General features: G+C 38.3%; 1 long non-coding RNA gene across 2 annotated transcripts in view; it reads right to left on the bottom strand.

Annotated features, from left to right (window-relative positions):
• LOC102989281 (uncharacterized) overlaps window positions 1-13,598 on the bottom strand; it is a 224,749-nt gene that overhangs the window by 145,682 nt on the left and 65,469 nt on the right. The window contains exon 3 of one of the 2 annotated variants that reach the window (XR_003681188.2): window positions 3,713-3,816. The exons of the other annotated variant lie outside the window; for it this stretch is intronic. This is a non-coding gene — a long non-coding RNA (uncharacterized lncRNA). Of the gene's footprint in view, window positions 1-3,712; window positions 3,817-13,598 lie in introns of those variants that run through there. 2 annotated transcript variants of the gene reach the window in all.

Raw genomic sequence — 13,598 nt, 5'->3', positions numbered from 1 at the left:
ACACAGGGACTTTCAAAGATAATGGTAATGTTCTTTATCTTAAACTGAATAATAGGCATATGGGTGTTCATTATTTGCCGATTCTTTATAGCCTATATGTTATTTATAAATTTTTGTATATAGTCAACATTGAATAGTTAAAAGAATATATACTGATGTGAAAATGCATATTGAAATTACCATTACAAATTATACTATGTAGCAACATGTAAACATGCTTTTGATATGTTATTTTAAAATTAGAATAGAAGATTACATATCAAAAACTATGTTTACCAATTAGAGATAGATAGATAAATAGACAGATAGATAGACAGATAGAGTGGGTGGGTAGATAGATAGAAAAAAAAAACTATGTTTACAACTACACACAAATTATAGTTTTAAATGGATACAAACAAAATATCAGCAAGGGAAAAGAAAAGACACTTGATTTTTAGTTTAATTTTTTTATCTTTATTTTTATTTTCATTAATGTGGTCATAATTTTGTGCCAATAATAAAATGATACAATTGAAACAGAAAATGGATACTATGAACAGGTTTTCCATTAAAGCTATTTGGACCATAGGCCAGATAACCAAGATACCACTATTCACCTGGTGGCAGCTTATCTCAACTGCAAACAAAATATCCAAGGAAAAAAATCAATCTTATGATTGCTGTACTTGTGAACCTTGCTTGATATAGCAACCAAAACATGCCTCACCAGCCTTCTTCATCCATGTTATCTTTGACCATAATCCTGACAGAAACATGGTACCCAGATAGCTGAGAAAGGACACTGTCACAAAATCTTTCTTAAGGCCAACTCTGTAACCCAATGACCTCATTTTATAAAAGGCATTGATATTAATTCTACAGAAAAGAAACATTATGACCAACTTACTCACTACTAGGGGACTAAGAAGAGGGAATATCATTTAAGGAAACTGCACCGGGTTCTATTTGATTTGCAATCAAAGCTGTTCTTACCATCCTGCATTTAAGTATCATGAACAATCCAAGGTTATCAGAAACACTTTATTTCAATCATATTAAGAAATAATCTAAATGTCTCTCAAAGAGATACAAAGAAGAAACTTGAGGAGCATTAATATTTACTGTTGTACCTGTTCAAATGTCTAAAGTTTGCAAAAGAATAGGAAATGAAGTACAAATTAGCGATGGTGTTTAAATGACTCTAAATCACAACTAAAGTGCTCATACCATCAAACTTAGAAGAAAAAATCAATACTGCTATACTGAAGTTAAGAATAAATTAGAGGCATGTAAAAGTCTGGAATAACAATATGCTATAAAAATTACTGATATAAAAATATGCCATTTAACAAATTTGATACTACAGAGGCATAAAATTCTACATAGAGTCTGGAAGCAACCATGTGAACATAAGGAGGTAGCTGGGGTAATGCCAACATGGTTAATTCAGAAAGAAACTCAAATTTATAACTGGTTAGGTTTAATTTCTGTTTTGAAGATAAATTACATGCCAGAATCTATATGCTTCAGAAATTTTTCTACTGATATTTAAAGGTAAAAACCTGACTATATAAAAAATACATTTTCAGTAAATATCTTCCCTCTTTTCTCCCCCAAATCTCATGAATAGCTCAGTTTACACACATGTATGCATGAACTCGTACACATATTCATATGCACACCTCCTAAACTATATTTTCAACAATTAACAATTCTAGGTTACCAACTATAATGAAGTATATAGATATAAAACATTGTAATTGTTTTAAAACTAGCTGTATAATTTTGGTGTTCAAAGATTTTTTTAAAGAAATTGATTTAGGAAAAGTTGGAAAAGAAGCCCAAGTTGATTGACAGTTTGGAGTTTGTGTTTCCACCGTCTGATCATAGCCAAATGCAAATGTGATTAAGTTCTGAGAGACAGGAATCTGCAAAGTGTATGCAGCTTATTAGAATCTTCCCTCTAGGTACAATCCAGCAAGGGCATCAAAGGTGACCTCCCAGCTTGTTGCCTCAGGAGCCCCTTAAAATAGGGAAGGGAAGATAATCTTTACTTCATGCACCAAATCTGACCCATTGGTGGAGATGTTATTGGAAGGTAGGGTGTCAAGTTTGTACCTGAGATCAAATAGGAAAAACAAACCTGAAACGGTTTGTCTGCCACAGGCACACAAGGAGAAAATGGTGGCAGAGGTGCCACATGATTTCCATCTTTGCCCTAAGCAAATTCTGCAACTATCTACATCACTAGGAGGTAAAACATACTCACACACATATACGCATCCTGTTACAAGTGCATTTCTTTATGCTATTAATCGTGTAAAGAAAAGTTGCATAAATATAAACCTATTTTGTATAATCATTCAACAAAGACATTTAGAAAACCCATTTTATGTATCCATTTAATAGAGTCATAGTTATATGTACCACACATCATTCTAGGTACCTGAAGATACAGATTAAGAACTGGTTTATGCTCCCAACAAATTCACAATCTAGACTAAAAGATATAAAAATTATCATCATACACAATGCCAGTGGAGAAATGTACAAAGTATTAAGGAGACACAGGGTAGGAGCAACTAACTCTTCCTAAGGGAACTTATAGAGTTTTCTCAGAGGAGGTGACATGGCTTTTGGTCTTGAAAGACAGATAGGCATCTGTGAAGTGAGATTGGTCAAGGTATTCCATTCATCAGTTAATCAACAAACAGGGTCTTTTAGTTGTGCCAGGTTCTTTTCAAGTGACTGGGAATATAAATAAATGCCAAGTCATACCCTCCAGGAGCTGTGGTCCAGAGGTATAGAGGTAGATGAGTAAGATCCAATAGAGAAAGACACTGGAGTGGTAATGGGGAGTGAAATGGTAATAGGAATTGCGATTCAAAGGAATACTGCAAAAAGTTATTTTACAGAGTGAAGAATACATTTATAAATCACCCTCTTGGGAGTTCTGTTTCTACCTGGGATATAAAAAGCTGGAAAGAGTTCAGTCCAACCCTAACAACAATAAAAAGCTGGACAGGCTACAAATCATAACTTCTCTTGAACCATCAGAGAACTGCAGTTGCAAGACAAAGCTAATCTTTGCCTGAGCTCATCTCAATCTTGAAAGATGTTGCTGTAAGCAGCAAGTATACAAAAGCCAAAACACAGCAACACTTTGGCTCTTTGTAACCACTTCCCCTGGGCACTCACATGGTAATCAAATAAGTGATCTTGTGTTCACTAAATACACACACACAAAATCTTCAAGTGGTAAAAGATGCTTACTATGGGACTCGTACTCTAATTCATACACCTCTATATACCTAAGAATCTCAGTCTATTCCTATTTCAAAATCATTACCAACACTTAGCAAAGTAAACAAGACTAGAAATAGAATAGAGAATCCAAAAATAGACACATATAGTCAAAAGGCACCAAAGCAATTCAGTGGATAAAGGAAAATACCTTCAATAACTGGGTTAGAATAACTGGATATTCATACCAAAACTGAGAGAGAGAGAGAGAGAGAGCAAGTGCGAGCCAGCAAATGAAAGAGAGAGAGAGAGAGAGAGAGAGAGAGAATGAATATGAATCTTGACTCCTACCTCACACCATACACAAATATCATTGCAGAGATGGGTCATAGACTTAAATGTAAAGGTAAAACAATAAAGTCAGGGGGAAAAAATACTTACGAGAAAATCTTTACAACATTGCAGTAGGCAAAAACTTCTCAAGAAGGATAGAGAAAGCATGAACCATGAAAGATAAACATTGATAAATGGTATTACCTTAAACTGCTCATCAAAAGACACCATCAAGACAGTAAACAGGCAGGCCACAGACTGGAAAAAATATTCACAATATATATATCTGAAAGTATGTTTAGAACATAAAAATAAATCCTGTAAATCAATAATAAAAAGAGAAAGAACTCAATTTTTTAAATGGGCATAAAACTTGAAGAGATAGCTTACAAAAGAAGATACACAAATGGCCTGTAAACACATGTAAAAATATTCAACATCATTAGTCATCAGGTTAATGCAAAGTAAAATACAATGAGATACCACTGCAAAGTAAAATACAGTGACAGACCACACACACACACACACACACACACACACACACACACACACACACAGTTGTAATTTTAAAAAAATTATCAACAATGCCAGATGTTGAAGAGGATGTAGAGAAACCTAAGTTTTCATTTGTTCTGGTGGGAGGGTAAAATAGTACAACTTTGGAAAAGTGTTTAGCGGTTTCTTTAAAAGTTAAAAATACATCTATCTACCTTATGACCCAGAAACACTACTCATAGATATTTTTATTTTCCCAAGAGAAATGAAAATGTATGTTTAAATGAAGCTTTATATAAGAATGTTCATAGCAGTTTTATTCATAGTAGCCCCAAACTGAAAACAATCCAAATGTCCATCAACAGGGGAAGGAAGTTTTTTAAAACTGTGGTACATTCAATGAATGGAACACTACTCAGCAATAAAAAGGACTGAACTAGTGATACACATGGCATGAATGAATCTTGAAAATACTATGCTCAGTAAAAGAAACAAAACACAAAAGAGCACATATTGTATGATTCCATTTATGAGAAATTCTAGAGCAGACAAAACTAACCTATTGTGATAAAAAGGAGCTCAATAGTTGAAGGGTGAGTATAGGAACTGACCAGCAAGGGGCATGAGGGAACATTCTGGGCTGATGATAAGATTTTATGTCTTGATAGGCAGTTGTCAAAACTGATTGAACTTAAAGATCTGAGCATTTCATTATATAAATTATACCTTAATTTTTTAAAAGGTTAATAAATGCTGCTAAAGGTTTATATTTCAGGTGGTACCTCCCTAGACGTAATTTATAAAAATGTAAACTTTTTCTAAAGTCCTGGCTCTGCACTGACTTCTGGCGTACATAGAGCTTGATTCTCCCTATACTTCCATGAACCCCTTGCACTTAGGTTGGAGGAGCGGTCACCCCTACGCAGCTGAAATGCTGGCCTCAGATCTTGGCAGGGGAGTGGGAGAAGTAGCATTTCAGAAGAAACTCCAAGAACAGAGTGAGATAAATCCCAGGGACACTACAAGAAGAAAGGGACCTTTACCACCTTACTATGGGACAGTGATCCAGAGATGACTCACCAGGTTCAAAACTCTATAAGGGGGTTATCAAGGAGTGATTCTTCACACCCACCCCTCTGTGCATAGAAGCAGAGGGGCAATAACAATGTCTTGCCTTTATTTTTCAACTAACTATAAAATAAACGAATTACCCAATTCATTGACTTGAACTTCTCCATTTTGTCTTTCGAATACTCAACTTTGAATATAATCTTGGCTGGAAGAAGCCACCTGATCTTTGCTCTCACAAAAGACTTTCTGAAAAAGGGAACCCAATTGACTTTCACTTAAATGTTTTGTCTCACAAGTGCATTAAGTCATTGATGCCAGGCTAAAGTTGATTTCATATCCAAAAATAACCAGTTTGGCCCATAACTCCTGACAAGAGCTGGCACAAATTGAGCATGCTACCATCCTTCAGAACTGAAGTCTTTGGGCAAACGTGTAAGTGAATGAAAAAGTTCAGCAGAGAAAGTTGGTAACTTCATTTTTAATGTGCTTATTCAGGGCTGAGACTAGTGTTGCTGGATTTTAGAGACATTTGGAATAAGAATGGAAGTTTGGTGTTCTTTGGTCACAAGAACACACTGTCACTTAAAAATAGAAGCAGATTACTTATTATTTTTGTCCAAAAAAAGTGTTTTGATGATTTTAGGTCCTTGGTCTATTTATTTTACAAATGGATAGGTCTTGTGGAATCCGATTCTGAACCACAATCCTCACTAACAAAAGCTACAACCTAAATGTAGTTTCTCTGCCTGTGATGAGTAGATGCAGGGTTGGGGAAGCCCTAGCCCTCAGCTTGATTTGTATCCATCCCTAAACAAGTATTATACTCTGAAAGCAACCACATTATGGGGACTAGAGCATTGCAGTGCACAGAGTAATTTTTTTCCTGGTAGATGTCTATTGTTATTTAATTCAGGGAAGTATATATGAGGTAGTAATAAAAAAGGATGATGTTTAGTGGTTAAATTTCTGATTTTCTTATAATCATACCCTTCTATCCCTGTGACCTCTTCTTTGTAGGTTCACCTTACTTTGTCAGTTCACCTTACCCAGTGGTGCTGCTCTACACAATTCAACTGCTGAATCTTCTATTACTTTTCTTCACTATCCCCCACCCACTTGTAGACCCCTCCACTCACATCTTAACTACCACAACTTTATCAATAGTTCCCAATCTTACGACTGCAATCCTTTTCTCTCTCTTTTTAAAATTCAGATCCTACTGCTTACTTTTCACGTGGATAACCCATCATGCCCCCAACACTGCATATCAAGCCAGCACCACCCCCCATTTTCTATAATATCCCTTAACTGTATCACCAGGCTGTAAGACTCTCTTTCCAAAACCTTGACTGCTGATTTATTTTTCTCATTTCTTCATCCACATCCTGTCAGTCATCAAGTCCTGGTAAGTCCTCTTTCATAGTGTTCTCTCTCCACTGACATCTCCATTGTCCAATCCACCAGGATCTCTCTCTTGGATGACTGCAGTAGGCTCTTACCAGTTTCCCTGAGTGTCCATCCCCCATCTATTCTCCACATAGCAGCAAGAGTATCCATTTCAAAATGCAAAACTGAACATGTCACCTCCAGGTTAAAATATTCCAATGTTTTCTTACTGTTCTTCAAATAAAAACAAAGGACCCAATATTATCTGCCCCTGCCTTTCTTTTCAGTCTCATGTCAGCACTCTCTACTTTCTTGCCATAGACTAACCCTACCAATCACATTTCACCATTTTGGATGCATGTTCCCTGCCACCACAGGGCCTTTGCACATGCTATTCCCATTGTCTAGAATGCTCTTCTCCCTTTCCTCACCTCCCTTTGCATAGTTCACTCCTCTTCATCCTCAGTTCAAAAAACATTTATTTTATTCAGAGAAAACATTCCTGATTTCTAGCGGCCCAAACTAGATCAGATTCCACCCTGCTATACATTCCCATATCACCTTATACTTTTCCTTCATAGCATTATTATAGTTCGTAATTAATCTTTATGTGATTAAACATTAGACATTTGATGAATGTCTGACTCCCTCACTGGTCTATAAACTCCAGAATGGCAAGAGTCATGCCTATTTGGCTCACTATTAAATCTCTGGCATGCAGCACATTGCCTTACACTTACTAAAAGCTCAGAGAACATTTGTGGAATTAATGAAAGAAGGTCTTCCATGTTTGCCATTTCCTTTGTCTTCCCATTGCCACCACCACTGTTCAGACCCTTTTTGACCTCATGTTTAGGTGACCAAAATATTATATGGGTCTCCTATCCCCAACTTCTCTTCTTTCAAATTTAATCTGCACATCCTCAGATCAATCTCTCAAAACATTGCTTTCATTGTGGCTCTTTTCTGGTTAAAAATTATTCAAAGCTTAAAGATTAAAATGGAAAACCCTTACCCTAAACCTCTCATCTCTCCATGATCAGTCTTTTGTTCATCTCTCCAGGTTTCTATCTGACTTCTTGACTAAACTCTCCAACTCAGTTCCACTGATGCATACATTCATGGCTGTCCCCATGCTACTGTGCAGGTTGTGCACTGAATGACCCCTGAAATTCTGTTTATATCACTGTCTATGTGAATGATACCCCTGGAGTTATGCACAGCATAAATATGTGGCAAAACATGTCAGCCCCATGAACATCTCCTTACATTTCTGCTCTCTTACCTCCCACCTTTGATAAAATATCTGCTTTGTCTGGAATACCCTCCCTTGTTCTCCACCAATCAAACTCTAACCCATCTCCATAGTACTATCTCCCTTCTGTACCCAGTAACAATGATCTGCATTCCTGAATTCCTATAACACATCTTACCCAGGCAATTCCCTTGATATATACTATAATCTATATATTGGTTTTTAAATTTCTTTAGTGTGATGTAGTAGAAAGAACACTGGAATTGGAGTCAGAAGATGTGCCAAGGTCTACTTCAACAACAGCAAGGGCACTTCAGACAATACAAATGAGTGATCTCAGATACATAGCTTAATGTCCAGAGCCACAATTTACCGTCTGAAAAGTGGGAATAACAGTACCCCACAGGTTGTTGTGAGTGTACTTGAAGGGTCTAATCCCACAGGCTTTTGAAAAGAGAATGATTTGCCTGAAGGCACTTTGCAAACATTGAAGTACTCTACAAAGTGTTTGCTGCTAGCTGGTAATTATCTTCCAAACAGACTAGAAACTCCTTGCCAGAAAGAGGCTGTGTGTCTTACTCCTGGGTGTCCCTCAGAGTGCCTAGTAGAGTGTCCTCCATGTGATAAGTAGTCAATAAACATTTGCCATAAAAGAATGAAGTCAGCCTGGCAGCTGAAGGCAACAGACGATGATGTCCCACATCTCTGCTGCTCACGGCTTCTGTCTAGTCTGTCATTGCTGTGCTCAGCCCCTCCCTCCCTGCTGCACCCACCCCCCAGCTGCACATCCCAGCCTCCCCCAGCAGCAAATTCTCAAGGCAAAACCATGAATCTAGGGGCTGTGCAATATGGAGCCTGTGACTTGTGGGTACTTTTCACTTTTTCCACTTTCAGGACAAAGAATGGGAGAAACGATAGAAATTCTGCTGCAACATGTTAGGCACCAAGGGAATTAGTACAGAGCTGTTTCAGGAAGTCATTCAATTCTCTGTGAGTTTTCATGTGAATGGGGTAGAATCGCACTTCAGTCTAATCAATAGAGTTCTTACATAATCACTTAAGAGTCTATATCTCCATCAAGAAAGTAGGGCTAAGGGCTGAGGATGGGGATGGATAGGCCATCTAAACATACAAAAATTTATTTTCCTAGAATCAGAATTGAAAGAGATCTTTGATGTCATTTAGATTGAATTCCAATCAAATACAATAATGTCTAATATATCTTGTGGCCTCTACTGAAACATGTCCACTGACAGGAAACCCACTGTCTAGGAAGACAGCCCATTGAGAGACCAACTATAATTTCCCCTTTACAGCACATTTAATCCAAACCCTGATTTCACAGATTATGAAATTGAGGCCTGCAGCAGAAGAGACTTGACATCATACAGTAACTTCGAGGCAGCGCTCAAACAGGCTTCTGTCATCCCTCGGCCCATAAAAAAGTTAAAATACTTCTGTGCCCCACCCCATCCCTTTTTATTCCTACTCTTTGCTCCTGGTTCTGTCTCCAGAGCCACAGGGACTCTATCTAATTCCTTTTCCACATGACAACCCTTCAAATTTTTCAAGAAAGCCTTAATTCAGCTTTTGAATCTTTTCTCCAAAAGAAGAAGCCGCGTTCTCTACCCCCATCTTTTCAATTTTTCTTCACTTGGCATGATTCTGTACCCTGACCACCTGTAGCACTCACTCTCTCACAGGTTGACGACACTTTTTTAATTAGAGACACCCAGCACTGAACAAAATCCCAGCAGTAAAGAGTACAGTGGGCCATGAGCTTCCCTTTATCTTGACACTTCATTTCTACCGTCATACAGAGAAATGGCTTTACCCTTTTAGCAACCAGATCACACTGTTGAACAAGTTATATTAGTTATTTACTGAGTACTTAATATGTCCCAGGCACTGTTCTAAGTACTTTACATGTGTTTAATTCTTACAACAATTCCAACAATATTAGTTACAACTAATATCACCATCTTCCTCTTCCAGGTAAGGAAAATAAAACACAGATTTTAAGAAACATACCCTAGATCATACCACTGGTAAGTGGCAGAGCCAGGACTCTCACCCAGGCTGAAGACTCCAAAGCCTGCAGTCTTAACTTAATGCCACAAATGACTTAATGAAAAATAAACCTCTGAATAAAAAATTGTGAATTCTGTTCTTTGCTGTGAAGGGAGACCTTTCACAACCTGTAAAATGGAGTGTTTTGCTTTATTCTGCATCCATCTCTATTAAATTTCAGATTGTGAGTTTGGGTTTCTCCTTTATTAAGCTTCCATTCTGTAATTCAAGATATTAGCTAGCTTTCCTCAGGTTGTGTCATCTTCAAATTTGATTATGTATATGCTTTTAGCTTTTTATTTAAGCTGCTGATGAAAGTGATGACTTAGCAAAGGGCCTAGTAATATAAAAACTTAATTGGTAGCAAAAAAAAGTCTAAGGGTTTACCCTTCTTTGTTCTTGCTTAGCCACTTAGAAAGCTACATAACTATAGCTATTTTCTGGCCCACATTTCTTCATTTTTGTCAGTGTTTGTTAAATTTTGATAACAAAATTTAACAAACACTGTATAAAAATCAGGATATACTAAGACAACAGAATTTCCCAAACCTCTCTGCCTAAGTATACCTTTCAAAAATGGAAGTAAAGCTAGTATGGTCTGATTTGTTCTTTGTGAATCCATGTTACCTCTAAATCATCACAGCTTTTGGTAAATTACTCAAAAATAATCTCTTTAATGATATGTTTTAGAAATGGTAGCTGAAGTTGTCATCAAGCTTACTGACCTATAATGTCCAGTATTTATCTTTTGTTCTTTCTGGGGTTTAGTGGAACTAATTACAGCTTTCTCACTCCACATCCATCCTTAGAAGCCCAATAAAAGTTTCCAACAGTGCCACCTCAAACAACTATGCACATTCTTTTAGTATCATGTGCAGCTGGTCATCTGAACCTAGGAACTGAAACATATTTTCACAGCTTCAGACTCTCACATCCAATTTCCTCCTTGATATTTTAATCTGGACATCTACGCGGCATCTTCAATTTAATATGTCTCCAATGGAGCTTCTAGTCACCCCATTCTAAAACCCGCTCCTCCCACAATCTTCCTCTTCTCAATAAATGGCTAGGCCACACATCTTAGAGTCTTCCCTGATTCTTCTCCTTCTCTCACATGCTATAGGTAATCCATTAGCAAATCTTGTGGGCTCTGCCTTCAAAATTTTCCAGAATCCAACCACTTCTCAACACTTCTACTGCTACACTCTAGTCCAAGCCACCTTCAACTCTCTTCTGGAGTATTACATTAGCTTCCTAATTGATATCTCTACTCCACCCTTATTCCATGTAGAAGTTGCTAATAGCTCAATCCGGCCCTCTGGAATCCCTTTTATCAGTTTGGTTGGTGAGCCCTTCCCTCAGCTGCTGTGGGTGCATCAGTGAGAATTGCACTTGGGCAATGGAAGCTACCACACCTGGAAGTGCCTGGAATTTACACTGTCCATACCTTTCCCCAGAGTCTTTACTCAATAACCAGGGTGAAGGTAAAAAGCCTCTCTCCCTTGTCTCACGTGGGAAAAATTCTAAGGTGAAATTTATGCTCCACAGCTCCCCAAGGGATTAGGCTGAAGCTACTACGCAGCACCCGAAATCACATTCTTGCCATTCTTCTTCCTTTCTAGCCCACTCCCTCACCCCCTATCAACTTCCCTGGAAATCACATGCACATCCCCGTCTCAGGCTCTGCTTCTAGGGAACTCAGGCTAACACAGTCCCATTAGAGCGGACAGAGTGGTCCTGTTAAAATGTTTACATCATTCCTTTGCTCAAAACCCTCCACTGGCTTTGCATTTCACCAAGGGAAAAAAAAATCCAAAGTCTTTACCATGGCCTCAAAGACTCTACATGATCTTCCCCAGCTAACTTTCTGAATTTAAGTCCTTTCACTGCCCCCTATCCATTCCACTCCACTCTCACTGGTCTCCTTGATATTCCTCCAGATGCTCTGCAATCTCCTATATCAAGGCCTTTGTATCTATGTTTCCTCCACCAAAAAAGCTCTTCTCCCAGATATCTACTAGGCTTGCTTACTCTTTTCAAGTCTCTGTTCAAATGTCACTTATTACAGAGGCCTTCTCTAACTACCCTATTTTAAAACAGCACACATATCCCACCTCCTGTCACTCCCTTTGTTATCTGTCTCCTCCTATGAGAATGTAAGTTCCCTGAGAATGGGGATCATTGCTTGGTACACTCTTATATCCCCAACACTGAAACAGTGTCTGGCATGTTTCAGGCAATAAATAAATTTGTTGAATTAAAGTAGACTATCTTTTGACTTTCTGCACACAAACCACACAAACACACATACATATCCAACAACTATCTTTGATTTCAAAGCCCTATTAACACTATGGTTTCTATTTTTTATACCTTGGAAACCACTACCTGTAATGGCCACAACAGAAGTAAAATAGGAGTTGGGTTGTTACAGCTTTTTGCTGTAATCTATTAATGTTGTTCCTCTAGGGAATAATATGTGGAAGTCAAGAAACAATAGAGCTTTGCAATCCAGAAAGCTTGAGAATTGTACTGTTAGCTCAAATGGCTCATAGTCAAGTTGCTACACAGATAACTCCAAAATATGAAGCACAGTTGCTATCAGCAGTGAAAATTAAAGAAGTGAAATTTAAAGTTAAGAAAAACATGTAGCAAAGATCACTGATACTTAAAACCAAAGAAAGCCCAATAATTATTTAATCATATGAAGAGCGGCTATATTTCCCTTATTACTCATAGGAAGGGTTCTGTGGTAGGTTCTTGGAATGGACAAAAGTAACACAGAGGAATTTTTAGATTTGTTAGCACTGGGAGTTATAAGTTGACCTTGAAAATGAAGTGGACATGTTTAAACTATAATTTTTAAATGTATAATATTGACCCTGTGGCAGAAGCTAATGGTATGAGAGACACAGGTTGATCTATGAAGGAATGTCACACTTCACTTAGCTCAAACCATAACTCAGGTATCTATAAAACACTCCTTACCCCACAGCTTAAGATAGCTCCCTCTGCTATCTCAGTACTCTTAATACTCTCTTGTTTTTACAAAAGATAAATCAATCAAAATGTCATAAGAAGTCGGTCTTCACTGTCCATGTATTAGCTAAGGGACCTGTGGGGAGGATTACAGCTTGTTCACAGTTAGTGGAGGGAGTGGTTGGTTCCAGGCTTCCTGTTACACCAAGCCCAGAGCCTCCACTCCCTTCTTCAGATTCGTGCTCAGCTTTCCAATCCTCTGGGACATGCTGGCTCTACCCTGAGTTCTTCTCACCACTTCTCTCCAGTGAGGTCTCCCAGAAATTGTCCCCTCCCATGTCCCTCTGACATATTTGTCTATCCCTTGGTCTGCCCATTCAAACATCTCCCCATTGTGCCCCATGCTCTCTGCACCCAGGCTCAACAGCCATCCCTGCCTCAACTACCAGGTCCCTTGCTCTGTTTCCTTACTGATCCTAGTCGGGGGAACCTCTCTCTCTGACAGAGTCTTCACTGTCTCCAGAGGGAATCATTACTTATTTCCCAAAGGGGACCTCTGTTACCCTTTGACCTTCCCCCCATAGCTCCTCTACAATCTGTTGCAGGGCCTTTCAAGGAGTAGTCTCAAACCCCCTGAGTCAAGATCTTGGGTCTGGGCCAGAAATTCTCAGTGCATCATATGTCATTTCTAATGAGCTTCCTAGGAGATTTTGTTGCACAGGTCAAGTTTAAGAACCACTGTGTTCATCCACCACGAGAGAGCATCTCTATGAACCTCCCTCCT

Source organism: Physeter macrocephalus, chromosome 9 (assembly GCF_002837175.3).
Source record: "Physeter macrocephalus isolate SW-GA chromosome 9, ASM283717v5, whole genome shotgun sequence".
Classification (NCBI taxonomy): Eukaryota; Metazoa; Chordata; class Mammalia; order Artiodactyla; family Physeteridae; genus Physeter; species Physeter macrocephalus.
This window is presented reverse-complemented; position numbering and strand designations above follow the sequence as displayed.